Source organism: Manis pentadactyla, chromosome 11, assembly GCF_030020395.1.
Source record: "Manis pentadactyla isolate mManPen7 chromosome 11, mManPen7.hap1, whole genome shotgun sequence".
In the NCBI taxonomy this organism is placed as follows: Eukaryota; Metazoa; Chordata; class Mammalia; order Pholidota; family Manidae; genus Manis; species Manis pentadactyla.
Window position 1 is genome coordinate 53,196,015 of NC_080029.1, and position 25,998 is coordinate 53,222,012.

Genomic DNA, 25,998 nt, shown 5'->3' on the forward strand with positions numbered 1-25,998 from the left:
ACAATATACACTCATTAACATAGTAAAATTCATGCCCCTCCATAACATAGTAAAAACCCTGCCTCCCTGTGCCATGACATTTCCCAGGAGAACCAAATACAGTCAGAAAACCTCCCCGCTTGATGTGTGGGTAGAGCAAGTCTGAACTCCAGGAAGACTATCTGCTCCCTTGGAAACCTAATCTCTCTTGGTGAATGTTTATCTCCCTTCATATAACAAAGGCTCCCTATTGTTTCTTTGGTGCAATGCCCCCTGGATCTGCCTGCACCCCAACTGTCTGGGTGCATACTTTCCCTACTTTCAACTCCAAATCTACAAATAAACTCTTCATGGTCAAGGAATTTTCTGTCTGTTATTGGATTCTTTCTTGCAACATGACCAAGGACCTGTCTCTGGTAACACACCCATTATCCCCATGAGAACTATTTTCCCAGCCATTCCCATTATCCTGCAAACACTAATTCCTATAATATCTTATTCTGTGTTACTCTTAGTACTTCTGCTTCCCTGAGCAAACGCTGATAACAGGAATGATCATTAAAATCAGGAAAATTAGTTTGGCATAGCTATTGAAAAAGCAAATGTTTGGGGATAGATAAATGTGTTTGAATCCTGGTTCTGCTCTCTACTGTTCCTATCACCTTGAGCAATTTATTGAAACTTTCAGGAACTTCAAAATAATCCCCATTATAAAATGAAGATTATTATGACAATTGTGAAAACATGGACTTAGAACATTTTCTGGGACATAGTACACTCTGAATGTTGCTTATTATTATTAATATTTATTAAATAATTAGACCTTAAAATGAGTTCACTGTATATTAGCTATGCTTATTAATATAATTACACTGACTATGAAATCTAAACTGTATCTACTTTTAATTGCAGAATCTCAAAATCTCTTGATGTTATCTTTAAAATTCATGTTTGAAGTACACACTGTACCTATTGTTTCTATGTAAGCTTAACTTCAGGATGAAGCATTTGAATCCAAATGTGAAAATTTTTAATACCCATCATACCCAGTATGCTCTGGTAGGTTATATATCTGATTTTCTACTGAAAACACATAAAATTTCTGTGAAATAACTATTGCAGCTTATGCAATTTGGCCATTTACATTTTACTACCCACTAACATATTATTTAAAGCATTTAGATATAATTTTAATTATATAAGTGATTATTTGTATGTATTAGAAAAAATATTAAAAAGTATTTTTATACTATACGAAGATACAAAAATATACAATATATGAGATACAAAAATATTTTACTATTTCTAACTTATAAGTTATAGCAGCATATTGGTGGTATATATTATTTTATACCATGGACCATCTTAATGATCCGTGAAAAGTTACGGTTAAGTTAGAGAAAGCATTTTTATTCATGATCATTCATTTTAAGAGTATATTAAAATGTAAGAATAAAATATATAAATAAAAATCATAAAAAGCAGACTCCAATTATAAGGTCATATAGAATGCTGGCCTAGGCATCGTCTGTGATTTGGACTTACCCCGCAGTGCAACCAATTAATGCATAAGTACAGTAAGTCTTCAGGTCAGATTCTGATTCGTAAACATCCTCTCTGTCTCTGTGTATATATATCTCTACATGTATATATATATACACACACACACACACACACACACACACACTTGAGATTGTCAGTAAGTCAGTACTCTAGCAAATTCAGTAGTTTCATATTCCATCCAATCTAATCACATGCCAATCAACTAAGAGAGGAAAAAAGGAAGAATCACTTCTTCTGGGACAGAATCTTTTACATATGAACTATTTGTTTAAATTGTGATACTTAACACATTGAGCATTATGCTTTGGACTTGTAGAAGATAAAAAGAATTATTATACTGATAACATGTTACCATATAAGAAGGAATCAGAATTTATTTATAAAAGACCTGGTTAAGCTTACTCCTAACTGATTACAATAATGCCCCTGAGGAGTCTTGTAACAAAATGCAGTCTGAATAATGTAGTGAGTTCATTATTACCAACCAAAAACTAATGTATCTCTCATGTAAATATGAAGTAGCTATGTGGAAGTTAAATAACATTTCATCTTAAGATGGATGTGCTATTAGATCAAATATGTTCCATTTATTAGGTAAACCTGCATATTTTGAATATAGCAGCATATGGCAGACTGAGGCAGAGGAAATCTGGAAATAAAATCACTGGAAGGAGATTTCAATTCCATCTGAAAAGTAGAACACTATAAACAAAGAATATGGTGACAGATAACCCTTAGTAAGCAGTTATTATAATTGAGATACAGTTTCAAAAAATTCTAGGCATCTTTATAGGCTAGTGGAGAAAGGCTGTGGAAATCCCAAGACCAATTCTCAGTGAAAGAAAGATTTGTCAGCATATATTAGAACATAAGTCTTGAAAACTGGAGTTAGCTACAGGATTTCAGCTCCTGAAAAACCTATCATCAAGGCTAAAACCCTCAGGTCTGGAAAAAGGGCTATCAGTATAGAGACTGATCAACTTATCAGAGGTGGTATAAATGATCAAAATGGGGCTCACCATGGGATGCATTCTTGCCTTTATACATGGGTAAAACGAAGTCCTTGCCCTAGTCCATGTCCTTTTGAGGATACCAAATAATGCACAGATTTCCAGGCATACAAGAGCAAGAAACTCTAGGGAAAATACCTAGGTATAGAATTGGAGGGAATAGACTAGCTCAGCTTTATCAGATAATGCTAAATCATCTTCCAAGAAGACTTCAACATATACTTCCACTAACAAAGTATGAAAGTACTCATTCCCAAATGTTAACAGTCATTTCTTGACTTTTTAAACTTTTAAACAATCTCATAACTTCAAAATAATATCTAGTTGTAATTTTAATTGGCATTTCTTCGAATAGCTTTTTACATCTTTTCAAATGCTTTTTTGGCCTTTTTTCTTCTAAATAATGTATTCTCTCTTTTGTCAGTGCTCTGCAAGGCTGTTTGTGTTTCGACTTTGGATTGATACTTTTTCTGAATGCAAAACCTTTATTTATTTTATATGTTGCTTTTATCTCCTGCTTATATGTGGCTTATCTTTTTGATCATTTTAGGGTATTTTTCATGAACTAAAATACAGTTTACTGTGTTTGGATTTATCAGTCATTCCCTCCTTTGTTTTTACTTTTTATATTTTAAGAAGTATTTTTCTATTTCTTAATTATAGACACATTTTATATTTTCTTTTAATGCTTTCATAAATTTGCTTTCATAAATTTTTTAAGTATGCAATCTGGAGTTAACTTTTGTGTGTGATATGAGAAAAATCTAATTTTGAATTATGAATTAACAATTGTCCTATGCCATTTACTGAAAAGTCCATCATTTTCCATGAATTTATGGACTTAATTCTGGGTTTGTTCTTCTGGCTCATCAGACTATCTTTCTTATGACTTTATAATAAATCTTGGTATTGTAGGGCTATTTCACCTCCTTTTTTTTTCTTCAATACTTTTGCACTTCCATATTAAGTTGAGAATCAGTTAGCCAATTTGGAAGAGAACATGTTGGTATTTTTATTAGAATTGCATTGATTCTATAGACAAAGATGGACCAATACATATGGTGTTATATTTCTTTCCCATACATGCCATCTCTCTCTCTATTTTGATTTTCTTAAAGTCATTCAATAAAATTTCGTGATTTTTCTATTAAGAAAACTTAGCAGATTTATTCCAAGAAGACATAATTTTATTGCTATTATAAACCTATAACTTTTAATTCACATTTTTAAATCTTTCATTACTGGTATGGAGAAACACAACTGAATTTTATTGATTGCTCTTTTAACAGGTGACCTTGTTAAACTCTTCTGTTTATTCCAATGATTTATCCTTTAGTTCTTTTGTATTTCATATTTTGTACAGAGGCAGTCACATCTTCTGCAAATTATGATAGCTTTCTTAACAATCCAATCTTTATACATTTTTCTATTTTTAGTGTGTTTACTAGGGCCTCCAATATGATGTTAAGTAGAAGTGAAGAGAGGAGGTACTTTAGCTCAGGTCCCTCAGAAAGTAGAGCTTGAGATGATGCTCCTCTTGTGAGGTGAAAGCCCACAACGGTAGATGTGGCAAATAAAAGGAAGTGAAACAAGGTAAGATGCAAAACAGCAAAATACAATAAATATAGTGTGTTTAAAATGAACCACAAAGAGACCTAGCAGATATTACATTAAATGTGTTAGCTTATATCCACACAAAAACCTGTTCCAGAAAAGGAAGAAGTACATGTCAGAATCTTCTCCAAAAGAGGAAGACAAAAAGGAATTAATCTAGCCCCCTCCTGTTTCTCAGTTTTCATTGGCCAAGGTTCTCCAACGATTGAACTTTTGTTTAATTTGTGTTATGCTGTGGTTGCTCTGGAAGCCAGATTCCATGTCCCATGCTGTGTGGTATTTAGCCTGAGTCTAAAAATGAAGGGGTGCTAATCAAGAGGAAGAAGAGTGTCAAGAGACTCTAAGAAGCCCATAAGGTTTATAATCCAATAAAGCAAGCATCTTTGTTCTGTTCTTGATTTGGGGACTGATTCTAACATTTATCTTCAGCTTTATATTTGCTGGATGATATAATAGATAAATCATTTGGATTAAGGAAGTTCCTTTGTATTTCAAGGTACAGTTTTTATCAAGAATGAATGTTACAAAAGATATACAGATGCCAAATAAGCATATGAAAAGATACTCCACCTCATATATCACCAAGGAAATGCAAATTAAAACAATGAAATATCACTGCACACCAAGTAGAATGGCCAAAATCCCAAACACTGACACCAAATGCTGGTGAAGATGGGAACAACAGGAACTATCATTCTGCTGGAGAGAATGCAAAATGGTACAGCCACTTTGGAAGACAGTTTGGTGGCTATATACAAAACTAAACATACTCTTACCAGTAAAGCTCCAGCAGTCTTGCTCCTTGGTATTTATCCAAAGGAGTTAAAAACTTATGTCCACACAAAAACCTACTCATGGATGTTTACACCAGCTTTATTCATAATTGCCAAAACTTGGCAACAACCAAGATGTCATTCCATAGGTTAATGGTTAAATAAACTGTAGTATATCCAGACATAGGAATATTATTCACTGCAGAAAACAAATGGGCTATCAAGCCATTAAGACATGGAGGAGCCTTAAATGCATATTAGTAATTGAAAGATGTCAATATGAAAAGACTACATAGTATGTGATTCCAACTATATGACATTCTGGAAAAGGTAAAACTGTGGTGAAATTAAAAAGATCATTGTTAACCTGGGACTGGGTTTGGTTGGAAGAATGAGTAGGTGGAGCACAGAGGATTTTTTAAGGCAGTGAAAATACTCTGCATGACATTATAATGATGGATACATGTCATTATACATTTGTGCAAACTCATGGAGTGTACAATATGAAGAGTGAACCATGAACTATGGACTTTGGGTTCTTGTGATGTGTCAGTGTAGGTTCACCAACTCTAACAAATTTACTACTCTGGTGGGGGATATTGATAAGGAGGAGGCTATGTGTGTGGGGGTAGGGAGTGTATGGGAAATCTCTATATATTCCATTCACCTATGCTTCCATCCTAAAACTGCTCTTAAAAAATAGTCTTTATAAAAGGAACGTTGAATTTTATTAGATTTAAATTATATTAATGTATGTATTATTTTGGGTCACTTATTTTTCCTCTTCTCTGAAATGACTGTCTCTCCATTATTTCTTATAGAGCTAATAGTCACATGCCTTTTGAATTGGGGTAGTTTTACATATCTACCAGATTGTAATCTACTCTCAGCTTTACAGGTTGAATTTAACATTTACTTTTGGTTTTATAAATACTTGATAAATTACAAAAGTGGTATTACAGATTACTGAGTAAATGAGGACTATTCAATATATGGAGCTATAACAATTGATAACCTCTAGTTTAAAAATGAAATTACTTTTGGTAATTGTGACTTATTCACAGAGGATTATAAAAATATATACAGAATTTAAAGACTAATTACAAAAAGAAAACATCAGCCAGATTAAGAAATAAACACTGCCAGTATCTTAGAAATAGCCTGTTTATCATTCACAGATCCCATTTCTTCCGTCCTCCTTAAAGAGCCCCTTGTCCTGGTGTTTATAATAGTAATTCCTTTGCTTTTTTGTTTTCTATCAGTGTTTGTATCTGTAATACTACATAGCCTTACCTATTCTTATTTATGTAAACAAAATCTCAATGGTTCTATTGTTTATTTGCCTCTATAAAACTCCTTACTTTTCCTTGAATTCTTATTAAGGAATGTTCTCCCTATTGCAAAAGTCCAAATAAAATCATAAAACCATCTACTTAATGCATTTTGTCTTACACACAAACACACACACAAACACACACACCCACAGAGCTTTAAAATATGAGAAGGGAAAAAAAATGTTTAAAGCAAGCAAAAAAGTAGATTTAGATAGACAAATACAGCTTTGTATTGTTAATTGTGACATCTGTTGAGATAATTTTCAAAAATGGTGAATTATAATTCCCATACTGATATAAATATGAATACATGCTAGATATATTATTTAATTCTTAATGAGGAAACCAGAAAGATGTTATAATATGTTCAAAAGAGTATCTAAAGAACAGATATATTTGTAAATCAGGAATATTAAAATGAATGTATAAATGTATAAAGCTAACTTCTTCCACAGTGGGGGGCAGCAGAGAGGAAGTCAATTGAACTGCTGCCTGACAAGTCAGTTTGTATGTCTAAGGATGCTCTTGGTTAGCTACAAATTATAGATTTGTAAAATGTCTCACGTGAAAGCAAATCTCATAAACTTGAATGGTGTGCTAAAGACAATGAATAGTTTTCCATTGAAACAATAACTTTTTCTATAGTGATGTTAGTTTTTTAGTCATGTTCACATAGGTGACCAATATTGTCACACATAGATGACCAATATTGTCACATTTAACACAATAGATTGCTATGTGTGATGAATGTTGCAATAATAATTTTTTTCCCTTTTGTTATTATGTCTCCTTTCAAATTATTCAAAATCTCATATTAGTCTTTTCCTATTACATTTTATGTTCCACTCACTGTGTAATATGTCCAACTTCATTTTATTCTTCTTTCTCATAAAGCTATTCAGACTTGAAGTGAAAACTTTGTAGTGCTTCTGCAGCTCAGAGCCAAAGGAGCAGAGAAAGTTCCTCTTTGCTTCATAAATGATGCATTTCAAGAATAGACATGAGAGCTATTATTGTATGATTGCAATGTGAATTTGTAACTCTGGGCATTTTGAAGTGGTATTTTTTTTAAATGGTGACATACCCTTCCTGCATCACAGGGCTAGTATTTCAAGACTGCTCTTGTTTATAGATGAAGACATTTTAATTTAATTTCAGGGAAAGGCTTTTGTTTAAGCAATTAAAGACCACCTTTGAATTTTATTATAAGTCATCACTAACTCAGAATACCGGTTTTACTAATTTGTTTTCAAATGTACAGGAGGACCCAAGTAAAGGGTTGAATAGTGTGTAGCAGAGGGTCCTCCCTCCTCCTCACCATACATCTAAGGCCCTTCTGCCTGAGTTCATTGCCTCATCTTTTAGTTTATTCCTTTGTTTGTTGCCTTAATATTTTATAATCCAGTCTTTTCTTTTTCCTCTGGCAAGTGAGCTCATATACACAGAGCTTATGAATTTCTGTGGGCAGTTGGCTAAAGCAGGGGTCATAAGCATGGATCTTGTTCCCATCTTCACCGCTTAGTAGTTGTGCAAGTTCCAGAATGTTATTTTCTTCTTATGTAAAATTGAAGACAAAGTTAAAATGAGATTATTTCTGTAAAGTGCTTCATACAGTCATTAAAAATACTAAATAATTACTAGGAATATTATATCACAATTCCCTGATTACCCCTTATCCTTGCTCTTGGGCCCTTCTGTATCTTTGAATGCAAAATGAGAATATTAGTACTACAAGAGAAAAAAATAATAATATAATAATAGCTGATATTTATTGAGAATTCACTATATCAACATATTATTTTTTTATGTCTCTAAAAGGAAAATTTTTTCTGAGTAAAACATGTATTTATAATTTAATTTTTTTGTAGATAACTTGAGAAACTTGAGATATAAATCACATACTATACAATTCACACATTCAAAATAATATCTGTTTTTAAAACCACTAATTCTGGGTTTACTTTCACGTGTGTGTGTGTGTGTGTGTGTGTGTGTGTGTGTGTATATATATATATATTTTTAAGTATCATTGATACACAATCTTATGTTGGTTTCATAACACAACACAACACAGTGGTTCAACATTTACCCATATTATCAAATCCTCTCCCCCTCCATTGCAGTCACTGTCCATCAACATAGTAAGAATACAGAATCATTAACTGTATTCTTTGTGCTGTACTATCGTCCCTGTGGGCAACCTATATTGTGACTGCGAATTATTGTGTCCCTTAATTCACTTCCTGTTCCCTCCCTGCCCTTCCCAATCCTTCTCCCTTGGTAATCACTAGTCCCTTCTGGGTGTCTATGAGACTACTGCTATTTTGTTCTTAGGTATATTTTTAAATAAACCTAATTAGGATATAGTTAATTTCAGTCTGTATAAAGGAAGAAAACACACTTATTTCCTCTCTGTATAAGAGACACACAAGTCTAGGAAGTATATTAGACACTGTTTTAACTGTCAGGAAAAAAAAGGACTATTTCTCAGCCTGTATTACTATTTAGTACTCTCAAAATCATTTCTCCATCTATTTCAAGAGCTATCCTGCTTTGACACATTTCCCTGCATACCTCTTGTTAAAAAGGAAGACATTCATGTATTTTTCAACTAAGTGTTTCAAATGCCTCTCTGAGAAGTCAATCTGTGACCCAAATACACTTCTATCATACTTGTTTTCAAAAGTGAAACATTTTACAAATAAAAATGCTGATTTTAGATTAAAGGACAATATCAATCTTATCCAAATATATTTATTTTGAGCAAAATATACCAGTTGAGTTGATTCTTCTCTACATAACCCTTGGGATATAATTGAAATAATAATACAACATAGGCACAAAGTTTTTAGTTGAGCAGGATTGTGAATTAAATTGTGATTTCTAATACTAAGTGAAATAGCAACAAGAGAGGCTGTTGACTACTGAGTAGCTATAGAAGTTTATAGAAATCTTCTGGTCTACAGATTTTACCTATGATATTAAACCCAAAATACAATTTTACATGAACTTTGATTTACAGAAAAAAAAAATCCATGAAAGAGAAAATCTAAGGTTCAGTATATTGTGAATAGTCATATCAAAAACAATTCATAGTTGCCTTTAATGGAGTTTTTCTATTTGCAAACTCTTAAACCCAAAAGCTTTAGCATCTTATTTATTGTATTGAACATAGAAAATCTTATTGAACATAACATAGGTCTCTTGACAGAAAAATTTCATTGTGTTTGATAAAGTAAGTGGCAGAAATGTCTGTGCACAAAGATTTTTTTCCCTCTGTTAATATCAAAGTTCTTATCTGTAAGTTTTTGAGATCACTAGTTGCTAAGAAGAGAGATTGATAAAGTAAAACTTTTTTCCTTTAAAGCACTATTACTATTTTTAAGAAGACATTTGCTCCAAAGACAAGTGTGACTTCTATCTACAATATATTTTAGGTAAAAACTTTAACATTTTTTCCCCCTTTATAGTGTAAAGTTGGTTGGGCAAGTATTATATAAAAACAACAGAATAAAAGTAGAAAAGTCAAAACTGAAGATAGGTGAAAGTCCTTCATTTGCAGTTAATCTGAGGGTTAAAAACAAAAACAGAAAGCTAATCTATATTCCTGCAATCCTAAAACCGGAGGGCCTACCTAGAAGGATGAAGTCTTATGAAAATGGTATAAGGTAGAAAGTGGGTTTCAGAGTAAGCTAGATTTAGTCTCAAAAATATCTAGGTCAGGGTTATTGTGAAAGTAACTAAGTGAGAAATAGCAATCAGACAAAGAGTATTTGACAGCGAATATGGAAAGAGCAAAACTACCAGATAAGCAGAGGAAAAAAAACACTGTTCTCGCTCCCAGTAACGGCTCAGCAGTTTTCTAGCACGCTAAAACTAGCTGTAATCACACATTTTCGTTTGCTACTCTCTATCACCCTGATGGCCAATTTATCCACAGTCGCATATTTACAGGCCTGTTTACGGGATTGAAATTCTTCACCAGAGCTGATGCTACATTGCCTTGGAGCACTATAGGGTTTAATTGAACCAGCATGAAAGAACTGATGAATGGCTTTGCTTGCAGTGAAGGAAGTGGTGCAGGGCAGAATTTCAATGGAAGATTTTAGCCAATACTTAGTGGCTGGGATACAAAATTGCCAACTATTGAAGTGTTATCTTCTTTCTTTCTCTCTAAGCATACATGTGCCTAATTATTATTTTCTCTTCCACATCCTAGTTTTACTTCCGGAATTGTTTGCTTTGCCTTCCACCCTCAGCTCAAGTTGATGTGGCAGGGCCAGACTGAGTCTCAGTCTTTTTACTTTACTGTGCCTCATTAAAATATCCCAAAGGAATAGTATTTTCAGATTGCTGCCACTCATGGAGTTATTGAGACAGAACATCATAAATCAACTGTTACCAAATTGTGTATACCTTATATATGCCTTGTTTTGGGACTGCTCAGACAGTACACCATATGTTTGTCTTGTTACATGCTTTTCTGTCTATTTCTTTCAGCTCTTGGTTTACTTAAGTCCTTTCTTTTCCTGTATAGGTAGTTTTCAGCACAAAGTATGTACTATTCCACTGGGCTTTTCCCCTTTACCCATCCTCATGGTCACAGTCCCCCTTTCCTGATATGTTGCTTTTTTGTCTTGTTTCTCTGTAGTGATATTTATTAAAATCTCATAAAAGACTTATTTGTACAAAGTATTTCCTGCAAATCAACAGTTTCCCAAACATTTGTTTATAGTCCTGAGGTTTCAAAATTTGATCCTCTCCAAATTCTTCTGAGACAGGGACGATGGGTGTAGTCGGAGTAGGGTGAGGGTCTGTGGTGGTGGGGGGGAAGCAGGGCCGAATATTTACAGTCCGAGCAATGTAACAATGGGCAGAGAAGTCCCTACTGAAACTGTGCTAAGCATTATGCAAAGTCAAGGTCACACTAATTCTCTACATGTGTGTGTGTGTGTGTGTGTGAAAGGATGAGAAAGTGATAGGAAAAATGAACCAAAGAGAGTTTTTAAATGATGGATGAGCTCCTGGAAATTTGGGGAATGAAAGGAAAATATCAACAAGTTCAAAGAGATTTTGAAGGAGGAGGCAGTGGTACCTGAAGTAAAGAACGTGAAGTAGATTTCAGTAAGACAGAGTGAATAATTTGGGGGAGGAACAGAATGTAAAGCCAAGAGAGATTTCCTATGGTATGGGAGAAGAGTTAAGTCCCTTTTAATTAAGTGGAGTTAACATGCATGAGAAAAAACTACTATAGGCACTGTGCTAATTTGAACATGTCTTATGTCATCAAATAATTGAGTCCAACAAACATTCCATGAGTACCTGTTAAGAATTTTTCTGGGCAAAGACACAAGGACAAAGGAAGCATATTTCCTGTGCTTGAGTAGTTTATAGCTTTCTATAGGAAGATAAGACAAAGCAGATAGTGAATATAAAACATAATTTGACAAGTTCTGTGTTTCAAATAAAGTGCAGAGAATAGGTTTGCCCCCCACCCCTCTGCTGAGATAAAGAGGAAAAGCAAAAGCATGAAGTTGAATGGGGGTTAGATCTTCAAGGATTACATTTTGGTGTTGGAGATGAAAGGAAGCATTTCAAGTATAGGTACATAAAAACGTAAGTGGTCAGGACCTAAGTGGATCAAATACAGGGCTCACCTCTGTAAATGTTAGTGAAGAGTTTGATGCAATTACACAGACATGAAAAGAGGGGTAATTGGGACTACATTATTATGTTACCTATTTCATTTTATTCTGTTGGCCATAACTAAGAAAACTTTTTGACTCATAATATGACTGTGATCACAGTTATGCCTTCAGAAATATCTAGGTAGAGAGGAGATAATAAGTTACATATGGAAGGAGATTAATGGTAAGATGATACAATGGTTAAAGCAAGAAGTAATAAGAACAATATTACTTTAAAAAAATGGAAAAAATTGGTTTTTAGAGAATGCAGAATTGATGACAATTGAATACATATATAGGGAGTAAGAGAAAGACAAAGTGAATGTATCCAAGCTTGAACAGCTGAAAAATGTAGTTCTCACTCTTAGACATTGATGACTTCAATTTAATATTTTATTTTCATATATATAAATGTGGCTGTGTCATTCCCAGTAATAATGTATTTTCCAATTCCTGTGGGAGAGTTCCCTGCGTAGTATTTTAATATAATTTGTGTATACTTCATATAGATATTATGCAAGATATAAGTACAAGGAATTTTCTTTCCTTGAGAGGAGATGGATATATTTTAAACTTTAACAGAGGTTTACTTAGATAATCACAGATGTGTTAGGACACTCTTCAAATTAATAAATGATATCAGACATAAGTTTTTTCTCTTAAAGATCAGAAGAAAATCTGAAAAACTCTTGAGCATTTCTCAACCTAACTGTACATACCAAGTGATGTGGCAAATTGATATATTTAATTAAAGATTTTATATGTATTTGCTTGAAGTATATGTGATTTTGAGGAAAAATCCTTTGCAATAGTTTTTGGGTTGAATTTTCTCACAATTTTATTTCATGTCTTTACAAAGGCCTCCACATGAAGCAAAATGATTTCTAAGGTTAAGCAATATATTGTTTGGAAAATATGTATCTCATAAAGACCCAGACGAAAGAGAGAACACGAGGGGACAATGTCTTGGATAGAATAACTCCCAACAGATAGATACTGATTATTAGAGAGCCAGTGAGCAACATGCCGAGCATCACAAACAGCCCTTACAGCTATGTCAGATGCTTGTCTGAAATACAAAATCCAGGGCAGGAGCCATTTGAAACCTAGTGTGGAGCCGTAGTATAGGCAGAAGACACTTCTACTGAAATGTTGTCCTTGACCCTGCTAGAACGCAGAAGCTAAAGGCCAACCAGGTGTCATCATATGGGCCAAGATATGAGAAGGACTCAGACTAAATCTCATGTATGTGAAAAACTATAAAGGTAAAACAGCTGCTTCCAGGACAAGTGAGAATTTGCTGTATCTTGGCTGTTCTCCGAGCCTAGAGGTTTCTGAGGGTGTGGAACCTACTCCAGGTGATGCAGACACAAGGGCAAGGGGGTGAAGATCAACCAAACCCTTTTCTCTTTCCATCAGAGAAACTCCAATTAATGTATTTTATGCATTTGGTCTTCTCTAAAGATTTTGTTTGAAGAAAGGCATCAGAAGCTAGGTTTTTGTTTTTAATTTATTTTTAAAGCAATGGTTTAAACAGCACAATTAGGGAACCTAATCAAAATATTAAAATGTAAATAGGTAATTTTTTTTTAACTTCTTCAAAGTTTACATAATTGGGACTGTGAGGTCTTAGGAGAGACAATTAGGGAAGAGTCATTTCTGACATACTTACATTCTACTGTACTTTTTAAATTTTTACAATTTTGTATAAAGAAAAAAAGTTAAAAGTTATTATTACTTGCAGAGCTTGTTTTTCCCCTGAAAGAGGAAATTACATTGAGAATTACAAAAATTAACTTAAGGCACTCAATATGTTTTTCTTTCCTCAAAAACAAGCAACAAACACTTGTCAGTTTTTACTGCATGAACATTTCCTAGTTCCTCTTTGCCAATTACAGTGTTACAGGGAAACACACACACACACACACACACACACACACACACACACACACAAGCACAAGAAAGAATGGAGAGGGTAGGAAAGGAGGACAAAGAGACAGAGACACAGAAAGAATGGGTTGAATTTAAGGTCACGGTCTTGTGGAGAAAATAGATTTTCATTTGCCTGTTTTGTTTTCCTTCTTAAAAGAGCACTTCTGTGGACATGTGGCAGGGCAGTGTGGAAGATAAAGTCAAAACAGTATTGGTTCCCATGAACAGTGACTAGTCATTTAAGGCCTTTGTAAATATGAAGCATAAAACTTTTGGAATACATAAAAGGTCACAATAAATTCCCCATTGTCCATTTCATTCATTAAGCAAAACTACTCTCATAGTTTTATCTTAACTGTAAGAAAGAGTGGCAACCTAGGAGTCATGGAGGTGACATGTATTTGTTCTGAGAGTGTGTGAAAGAGGAGTCTTAGGAGGAGCACACAACAGCCCTAGAAGGAAAAGCCAGGGAGAGGAGGTCTGTGGTCACTACTGTGACCCCCCTAGTTCAGTATCTCAACTCAGTAGCTACCCTGCAGACCCAATTTTCTATGAAACTGGCTGTATCTGATAAAACTATTACTGTTAAGATACAAATAGAGGAGAACATGGACCTTTTTCCAAGAAAGAATTTGTGGACTGCATACTCAGATGTTGATGAGGAAAGGAAGAGAAACAACATCTGTGCCAGATACCCCTCAGCTGTTATCTCATCTAATCTTCACAAGAGCTCTGAGTCAGGTGCTCTTGTCTCCATTTTACAGATTAAGACATCTAGTGTCAGAGAAGTCTCTGGCCCAGTGCCACACGTTCATAAGCAGCAGAACCTGGGGGATTTGAGCCCAGCACTTGGTGTGTGAAAGGTTCATGTTTTACATGGACTGCCAGTACTCCCAGCACATATAAAAAATAAAATCCAATTAAAAGCAAGAAAAATTCTAACAGTAGGTGACTTAGGCACTGTTGGTGGCTGGTTTTAAATACCTTTGTGTTGGAGGTATCCCTCTAATCATGTTGTATACATTTTCATCTTCCCGCCTCACCCCGAGGGAGCTATGTATTCACAGAAGGACTGAAAATGGGGTATATTACTTAGAAGCCATTCACCAAAATTTGTAAAGTCTCTGGTTAGAGAAAAATTCAAATGACATTGTTCATATTATTGCTTTATTCTTAAATTAAACTTATACATAATTGCTGGATAAAAAAATAGAAAAAAAAAAGGCTTTAGGCTTTTACCAGAACATGATTGTCTAAGGCTTAGTGGCTCTCTCTGGTGCAAAATTAAGCTGACATACTTTCATTAAACATAATAATTTCCTTAAATTAAAAAAAAAAGTTTTTATGCAGTTCCAAATTGCTTTCCTGGGTGTTTTCATCTTGAGAACAGCAGGTGAATATGAATAAGTTCAAACCTATTTTTATTTTCCAGTAAATCCCAAATGCCTTAGCTTTGCAAGCTAATAGCATCCAAAAAACATGCTGATCTTGGCAGGAAGGACAGTCCTGAGAGGGAGCAGGCTGAGTGAAGGATCACAGGTCTGGGTTTTTACAAGAAAATTTAAAGGCAATCAATGTGCAAATGAAAACTTTAAGGCTCATCTCTTCCTAGTCCCAAATTTGAAAGAATATGAAATAAATGAATTAACTAGAATTTCTTTTTAACTTAGATCAAAAGGCATTTCAGACCAAAACCAGTAGAAGTGATATAGCAACAAACACCAGATACACACCATACCATGGAGAAATAAACTTTATGGTCATCGAAATATATATATATATATATATATGTATATATATATATATGTATATATAATCTAAGCAGCCACGACTAATTGTGAAACTGTGGAAATAATGCAAAGCCATTCCCTACTATGATGTTGACAGTCTAATTTCTAGATCCATACCACTTTGTTGAAAATGTGTGTTGCTTGGATTCTGTAACTGAGAAAGGTTCATGTAAAAGATTTTATGTATTTTGTGCTCCTTTGGTTTTATGTTCCTAAAACTAACTGTCATTGTGATTGAGCACTTTTCTCTCCTTTTGATGTTTGCTCATTCAATTATTTGGGTGCAGGAAAATTTCTACAATATAAATAATAGATTTTTAGAATGAACCTAATTTCCCACTGGGGTACTAAATGAATGATCAATATTTCTGATTTTTGTCTCATACATAGAATGGAGCGTTGAAATTCTGTGCTTTTGCTGTACTATGAATAACTCCTCTGTTAAAATAACACATTATGCCTAGATGGCACAGAAAGTATATATTTTACATATTTTTCAATGCATAGCAGGAAACCATTTGAAGGAAACTCCTTTACCTTTTGACAAAGATGACAATGATGAAAGTAAAGGTGAAATTTCTCTTTGGAAGACCCATGTGAGCTCTTACACATGGATATGTCTTTACTGAAAAACATATAGTTAGACTACGTAAAATTATAAATGTCTGTAAGAGTCATAATCAAGCAAGTTCTACACCAATGGGCAGACATAGCATGGAGATATTTTAAGCGAGACTTCCATTTGGGGAATATTTTAAGGTTGTGAAGAAAGGTGGGGCCAATTCAGTACACAGCTGATGTGTCTGGAGTACAAGTTCACTTCTGTTGGTAGATGATTTGGGCCTGATCCTTACCTTTCAGACAGGTGAGCCACAACCTTAGCAGAGTGGCCTCAGAAGCCAGGGAGGCATAAGAGTTCATGATGCTGCTCCAAACAGAAGTTTCATTCTTATAGTTACCATGTTTGTCAAAATTAAATGAACCTCCTTTTGCATAGTTCCTTGGTTAAAAAACACACTCAATATAAATCATCCTGCCATCTATGAGAAGTAATACATTAATGTTTACAATACAGTAAAGGGAAAATATTTCAAAGCTACATAGAAAGTGAAAAATCATCAATAGCAATCATTCATCCAATAGCTAATGGGAAATGAGCTTTATTTTAAAATTATGATTTTTAAAATTATTATTTAGGCTGCACCTTCAAGAGAATTTGTTGTATTCAAATAATTGCACAAGCAATGAGTCCATGGAAGCATAGAAAGATAGAAAAATGTATATCGTATTTGCTTTTTAGCCTTATGCTTTTTAGGCCTTTGGGACACTAGGGTATTTGTGGATGGTTATAGAGATTCACTTGCAGAATTCAAGATTCAGTTCAATGACCAGTTAATATTTACAACTGAATGTCAGAAATATGCCTGGCATGCTGAAGGACACTGAAACACTGGTGAGCTGAATAGACTTGGGTCCCTATGTAACTTACAGGTTAGTGTGAAGATGGGGTAGTGAACATATAATTTGAGAGAAGTACTTCAATTAAAAAAAAATTACAAAATTATAAAATTCCTGACAGAACTGTGAGGCCCATTTCATCTGAGAGACATAAAGAGGCATCTCTGAGGCCTGCATTTATGGTGGGACCAGAAAGAGAGAGATGGGGCCAGTGGCATTCACCTGTGTGTTGCATGGGGGGCGCCCATGCATAGAGGGGATCACCCAGTAATTAGGGATCAGAGTGAGGGGAAAGAAAGAGCTAATAACAGAGCATTTGACTAATACCAATATTTTATGTTGGGAGAAAGTGAGTATAGAACTAAGATTTTTTTATAGTATAGGAGGAACATCCAGAGGTGTAAAGAAACCTGGGAGTGGAATTATAAAAAGGAAGGAAGGAGTTGTAGGGAGGAGTGGTGTCACAGAACTTAACTACAATAAAACCTGAAAAGGGGACATTGGGTTTGACAAAGGATGAAAAATCATCCTCAAAACACTGAACAGGAAAGTATGGGAAATGAAAGAGATGCTAACGCTAAGTGAGGGGTGCTAATGCTCCTTAGTAATGGGTTGAGGAAATGAGGAAGATGAGGTGGTAAGTACAACCATTCTTCCCACAAACTGATTCTGCTCTGCTGTATATTAGTAGCGTTAGTGGTAGCCGAAGGAAGAAGAGATGACAAAACCTTATTATACTCCTTAACAGATAACAAACTCTTCAAGGTAATTTACATGTATTGGCTTATTTTAGATCTCAGAGATGTGGTTTGTTTACGTGGGAAATTAAGGCATAGAAAGTTTAAGCAATTTACCGAAAGGTCATAAAGCTAGTAGATGGAGGAGTGGGAATTTGATCCAGGCAGCCAGAATCCGGAATCTACATTCTTAACATTTATTCTAGTGAGGAAAGAAATGTATGGAATAGTAGCTTATTGAATACATACTATGCTACAGCATCTCATTTAATATCCCAAAGAATTCTATGTGGAAGGTAAAATTGATATTCTCACTTTAGAGACTAGGAAACTGAAGTTTAGGAAAATTAAGAAAGTTAAATAAGTATGGAAGTCATATTCAGGTTTGTCTAATTTCTTACCAGTCCTTCATCCTGTGTCTTCAGACTCACTCTATCACAACTTATCTTTGGCATATGAACAAGCACAAGTGTTTCACATATCTAAACACACACACATACGTGTGCATGTGTGCATGTGTCCCCCACACTATTCCACCATGTTTATTTTCTTTAGCTTAATTCTCACTGGTTGTCTTTCCTAAGCCTTGGTGTCCTTGTCTCTAATTGTGTGTTGCTATGCAAGTACAAACTGTGGCTCTCTGTAGGGACATTAAGTCTCCTAGTACCATCATAGAGTGAACACGCCTAGAAACTCCAAAATCACTACAGATGTGCAATAAATATTGTATTATCAAACATGCAAATGTAATCCAACATAAATGATGCAATGGATATGGTGAGTGAGTACCAACATACTTGTGAGCACAAGGTATATTACCTAGGGCAGTATTTTCAAATTGGGTGATAATAAAATCTTAGAGAATCCTCCTCCTTCCTTGTAATTTTGAAAGGAAACATAATAGGTGGGGGCGGCTAATTGTAAATTTCTAGATGGAATTCACTTTGTTCTTTGAAAATCAACTATCAGTGATTAAAAAATGAGATAAAAAATTGATTTATGTGGAATTTTGTTTTGTTTTAATAGATAAACCTTTTAGTCATTGAAAAAAATGTCCCCCCAAATTGCTCAAAGCCCTAAATTCAATGCTAGCAGCTAAATAATTTGCTTTAACATGAAATTATTACTTGGCTTTTTAGATAATTTATAAATAAGTCTGTATCTCTATACAAATGACAGAGACAATACAGTAAGTATATTTATCAAACACAAATATGCATGATGCTATTCATTTGTTAATTTGTCAGAAGAACAGCCTAATAATGTCATTGGTTTCAAATCAAATAATGTCAAGGTCAATTAAAGATGCATTTTTTATGAGGACATATGGACAAATACTTAAGCATAGAAATTATAGTACTGAGCATTAGGTATATATTTTTCCTAGAGGTTTTATTAATTTATAGTTTTGGAGAAAAGAGTCTACAAATACAGGCTTCAAACACTCCTGAGATCTCAGGCTTGTTAAGTAAGTATTCATTTTTGGTTCATTCTAGCTATTAATCTGCAAGTCAATTGTAACATATAAAGTCATTTCAAGGAACAGCATAAATATTGTAGAATATTTAACTTTTGTTTTTCAGATGAGAGAGTGAAATGGTACAGAAAGTCATGTTTGACAATGTCACTGAGTGGTGAGCTAGACAAGATAGCATGTTCAACCAAAACATATTAAAATTCTGTTAGAGCCAGTGGTTTGCAATGGAAATGGCTTGGGCTTTGATATTCGCCACATGTATACTCTCAGCTGGAAAACCTTTCTGAGCCTCAGTTTCCTTATCAATGAATTATAAGGATTGTTATAAGATTTATAAATTTTGGTAACAATTTAGCACTAGGTTTTGAATATTAAGTATTCAAGGGTAGCTACAATTGTATTTTAACCCAGGAATTTAATAATTTTAAAATACAATTTTCATTTATACACACATACTTTAACATAAACTGTGATACGTAGAACTTTAGATACTTTTTGAACCACTGTTTAGGATTTGAGTTGAATTTTTAAAAATAACTTTTTATTTTTAACTAGTTTAGGACTTGCAAGAAATTGAAAAAATAGTAGAGTTCCCATGTGCCCTTCAATCAGCTTTCTCAATAAAATAGCTTACATAACCACAGCACATTGTCATAACCAGAAAACTGATGGTACAATATTATTAACTCAGGGATAGACCTTTGAGTTGATTTTTAACATGCATTAGTTTCTGTATTATTCTGCATTGATATGAGTTCTGTCAAGTGCATAATCAACTGTGTAAATCAGGTTATCAGGCAAATCAAAATATTTAAATCAATTATAAAACCAAGATACACGTATTAATCCTGAGATTTAGAGGAATCATCTAACTAGACCAAATTGTCTTTCCATCATGAACCAAAAGTTGAATGCATTTTAACATTATTTTGGTGTCTCCATTCCAACATATGATGCTTGGTATCAAATCTCAGCCCTGTACTTACCAGGTGTGTGAACTTGGGCAGGTTTCTTAATTTCCCTTTGCCTTTTCTTCCTTATCTGTAATAAAGAGATCAAAATAGCATACTATCAGATTGTTAATATATGTAAGTGCTGGTAAATTATCTATTATCTTTTAGCTCCAGGCTTACTATTCTATTCTTTGATCTATGATATAGACACAAGAAGTCTTCAAAGTACATTTCTTGAACTTTCATGCCAAAGGAAGGCCAAACACACCTGTACCTATTAGATTCTACCAATGGAAAGCCCACAAAAGGAGATTGGAAAGTAGAAAGATGGCACTACTTCTAAGGAAGACACTACCTTTTGGTTTTCAAGGCCTGGTTGGTATCATTTCATCAGTCACCTTATCGCATCTATATATTTTTAGCATTCCCAGTTGAAAAACAAGAAATATTTTTGCCAACCTTAGGTAAAAGAACTGATCATGCAACTAGATATTTTCTGTTTGTTAAATAAAATATTATGTATTCAATGAACAACTAGCAATCACTTATATGACTAGCTGAATTTCCTCCCTTAGTTTATGGACAAAAAAGAATCTCTGTTGTGTTCATTATAGGAATGGTCAGAATGAAGGCACCTTGGTCGATACAGTGATGAAGGCGAGTGTTATGGGTATTTGGTGGGCAGGAGCTAGGGATGCTACACATCTGATATAGCCAACAACTGTCCTCTGTCCAGCATTATCTTCAAATTTCCTGCCATAATAAGTCCACTATAACTATAAGATAATAACACCTAATTTTTAAATGCTTTGTAAAAATTTCAGGACTGTAGAGAAATTTGTCATAGAAAGGAACATTTAAATAGAATAAATACTTAAATGGAATGAAGACATTTCTTCAGATTTATTGAATAACTTACTCACTTGGAGCATACTATTTATTCTATGAATTATAGCATTAGCAACTAAATAAGAATTGAAAATATTTCGGACTATTAACAGTTACTGAAAAAACAATAAATCTTATTGAAAATATTTAACAGAGAAATGTAAGTTTGCCTTAACAAATTTAGAACCAAATATTTTAAAATTAGCAGGGACACATGAAACCCAGGATTTATTTTTTTATTATAAAAAATTGTAAAAAAAATTCACATTATTTATGGCCCATTATTTTGAATTTATTTAGCAGTATGATAGACCACAATAAGATTATTTGAGATTGTTTTTGAAACTACAGTTGGAGCTTTATGTTTAATCATACAGATAGATTTTATTATTTATAAATTTAACTTCAGAGTAGTTAAAGGTGGCATTGGGCATGATAATACATGTACAGGTATACTTATAATATTATACTAACACTTATAAGGCCTTTGTTGTATACTATGCACAGGTAAAGAACTTTTCATGTATAATAACCTCTACTGATTCTCTTAGTTAACATTTTATAACTGATGCTTCTATTACTGATTTAGGTTGTGGGCCCTCAAGTTTTGGTAATCAAATAGATCTTTTAACGTAACATGTTCAAAACTGAACCCTTGAGCTTTCTTGCCAAACTGACCAGTTCAGTCAAGGTAACTCTGTGCTTCAAGGAGGAATACACAAAAGTAAAATATTAAAACAAAGAAACCAAATACAAGAAAACAAATAGAACAATTAACAATACTTCAATGTATCCTCAACTCTATCTTCAAAATATTTTCAAGATATATACAGAATCCAACCTCTTTTCATTACCTCCACTCAACTTTGGCTCAAGACTTCTCCCTCTGAACTACTGAAATAAGCTTCTTACTGGTGTCCTTGCTTCTACTCTTGTCTCTGAATGCCCGCGGTACATACTTAGGTTTGTCAAAGCAAAATCCAACTGGGCAAAGTTAACTGAGCAAAATTTAACTGAACAAAGTTAAATAAGTAAAAAATCCTTTATTCAAGGCTATTCCCATAGGGGAGAGAGATCAGGATGCAGTCTGAACTTAATTCTGCTTGAGAGTTTTTTTTTAATTAAAGTATTATTGATATATATTCTTATGTTGGTTTTAAATATATAACACAGTGGTTTGACAGTTACTCATATTATTAAATCTTCAGTCCCTCTAGTGCAGTCACCATCTATCAATGTAGTAAGATGTTATAGCACCATTAACTGTATTCTCCATGCTGTATTACCATCCCCGTGACCCACCTACATTGTGATTGTGAATTATTGTGCCCTTAATCCCCTTCCTTCTCCTCCCCCACTCTCCCCAACCTCTCCCCCTTGGTAACCACTAGCCCCTTCTGGGTGCCTATGAGTCTACCTCTGTTTTGTTGCTGGAGAGTTTTTAAGAGCAGGGATGAAAAGGATCATAGACCATTCGTGTTTTCTAATTGACCTTACTTCAAGCAAAAGTAATCTTCTTGTATATTAATATGGTTTTTCAGCTTGAAGATCTACAACTTGGGGCAAGGTGCTCACTGAATTTAAGCTCCTACCCTCTTCTGGATATTGGGAAACAGGGGTGCCATCTTCCTTGATGATGACACTTTGAAGGGATTGTTGCCAGGTCCTGGAAAAACAGTCCTCTTCCTCACTTTTAAACTGACAAGAGACTTTTTAAAAAATTTACATCTCAAAAGGAAAGAGACATTCTTTACAAATGAGAAGTTCTCTAAAGTAAATGCTCTAAGAAAAAGGAAAGGGACCTCTGTAGTCAGGGCCTCTGGATTCTGTAAGAGCCCGAGTGAGAAGGAAGTCAGGGGTCTAGAGGCAGAAACAGGCCTGTCCAAAGGTTTGCCAAGCTGAGGAAGATGTGGATGCCATCTCGGTCAGGTTTATGTTGTCTATTATGCCCACCTAGAATGTATACATTGTAAGGGCAGGGTTTTGTTTTGTTCATCTCTGTTAAAAAAAAACGAAAACAACCCTGGAGAAAATTCCTTCTGCTGGCTGGGACTAAGGCAATGATATAATTTGTTCATTTTCATGTGTTACAATATTTAAAAGAAAGAAAACATTTGGTCATGAAAAGATATTGAGTTGAAAGACCAATGTTCCAAAAGACAAAGTTAGGTTAATTTATAATGGTTGAAGATTAGACATGGGTAAATACTAATAAACAATAGCAAGCATGTCTTCCTTGATATTCTTTTCAACCTGTTTGTTCATCTGGTTCTCTGACCTGCTTTTATTTCCAATCATACTGGGGACTCAAAATGAGTTTAAAAGATGTGTAATTTTTCTTTTCCTATAATATATTTTTGTTTATTCCCTACACTTTTTATTTTTACAGTCACTGATCATCTGAGCACTGTGATACAGTGATGGAAATGCTTTCGTACATGCTAGGAGATTTTATTAGTGCAACTGATAAAAACAAATCTAAACAAGACTACAGTTGCTCTTTATTTATGAAGTTGATATATAAATTTTAACTTAAACTTGTCTTTAGAAAGACCAGATATAAATATTAGGGAAATGTTTAACCCTAAGATTATATGATTACTGAGAGAAAAAAAAGATATATCTAAATCAAATAACTATATTCAATTCAAAGAAAATTCAATTATTATCAGGAAATAAGGTATCATATGTCCCAACTATTTTAGATTTTCTTTTGCAATCTTGGTGTTTAAATTCACTTGGATTTTCTTTCATTGTGTTGCATAGGTATTACATATTAATATGTAGGTATTAATAAATAGGGTGAAAATACACAATAATTTATTAAATGATGTATGTATGTTAAAATTGTTTCATTTATGAGTTACAAACTTTTATTACATATATTTTGGCATGTGCCAACTACCCTGTGATGCTTTGAGCTTAGAGTATGTGGAGAGCGTTCATATTAATAATACTGTATATTTAATATGATATTTTAGAGACTAAGTACTGGGAGGAAAATAACATGTATATTACAATTTTGCAACAAATGACAATATTAAACTTACCCGAAGTTTCTTAGTGACAATTCTTGGTATTTTACAAGAAAGAAAAGTAAGGCCCAAAAAGGCAACATGGTTTTCTCAAGGTCACATAACTAGTTAAATGGAAAAAGGGACTAGAACAAAGGTTTTCCAATACAGTGCTGGGGTACTCATTGCAGAGAGCTCTAGATAAGTGCTGGAGTAGGTACACATATGACTTAAGAAAGCTTATGCCAGATTGACTTTTCATTTATTTTGTGTCCCATATCTCCTTAAAAACCTTTCTTCTGTTCCTGGAAGAGCATACTTTGTTGGGAGAAATTCACATTACCGCTATAATCTAATATTATCTCCATGAAACAAAACCATCTGCATTACTCAAATCCTCAGATGCTTATACTCACAGTAGACACATTCCAATAACCAGCAAGTGGTTAACCTTACAGATTCTTTTTAAATTGGTCTTAATTCTTAATTGATTTCCATCAAATACTCAAGAGAGCTTTTCAATGAGAACTACACTTATTTCTCCTCGAGAAAAGAAGGATTAAACATAACTGACATGCTATGAAATATTCATCAGTAAAGTAGTCTCTTTGCTACTAAAAAACAAAAAGAAGCTAAGGGTGGAATTCTGTAGTTTCTACAGAAATGAATTTCAAATGCATTTTGAAATGCTTAATTTTAACTTTTTCTTCATTCTTTGAAATCTTTTAGAGATAACCCTATGTGAATTATGAAGAAAAGACTGTTTAACTTACAACATGGGTCTGAAGTTCAGCAACCAAGATGACCTTCCCCTGATGATTTTTGACTGTTCAAGCTATTCTCAAACCCAACACATTTTAAAAGGACAAACATATGGAATACTTGAGAAATATATTTTTTTTCTGTAAAAATTATTTTATAAGCAACTTCTTTGTATTTTGAGGAAAAGATTATATCTACTAGGAATTAAGAAGACACATGGAAACAAATTAAATAAAACGATTGGAATTTTCTATTAGATATATAAATCTTCTATTCTTTTATTAAGTCTTGCAAAGATTTATTAAATTTTCTTTGATTTGAGAAGTACTGCTGAATTGTAATAAAAAAGATGGATGGATTTTAATCCAGCTTTTATAATGATTCAGTGGGTTGATTGCAGCATATTGATGTAGGGAATGTAGAGAGATTATAAAAGAAGATTTATTTTTAAATTACAATTTTTGAAAATTACAATAGTTTCTTTGGTACATTCAATTGTCATTAGCTGCTGGGTTTTCTCCTTAGTATCTTTCTATCAATGTTCCATTTTAATTCAGATGAATTTTAAGGAACACATTTATTTTAAAAATTCATCTAAAACTCTCAAAAATGAAATCACTTGAAAACATTGCAATCCTGATTTACTTACAATCATAAATAAATAAATAAATAAATGCTGTGTTCACTGTAATTATATTTTTGAGGCTGCCCTTTGTATTTTTCCTGGAAAAGAACATTTATCTATTTTCAAGCCAAAATTCATCATGCTTTTCTTAAGGCTCGACTTTCTTTTACCTCATTGACACTGTATAATGTGTGTGTAGCTGTGTGTATGTCCCTGAAAAAGACAGAATCACATTTATAACTCAAAACAGTTAAGGGGTGTAGCGTACACCAGCAGGTGTCAGGGCACTGCTCTGCCCACATGGTTTTCCACTGATTACTCAAATCACTCATATTCCAGATTCTATTTTGAAGAATATCCTCTAGTAGCTCACTAACTGAATGATATGAACCAAACTGCGAC

General features: G+C 33.8%; 1 long non-coding RNA gene across 1 annotated transcript in view; it reads left to right on the forward strand.

Moving 5' to 3' along the window:
* The window catches only part of LOC130679418 (uncharacterized), a 66,084-nt gene extending 40,500 nt beyond the window's left edge, over positions 1-25,584 (forward strand). The window contains exon 3 of the long non-coding RNA XR_008992363.1: positions 24,939-25,584. This is a non-coding gene — a long non-coding RNA (uncharacterized LOC130679418). The remainder of the gene's footprint in view (positions 1-24,938) is intronic.
* Positions 25,585-25,998: the final 414 nt, after the last annotated feature.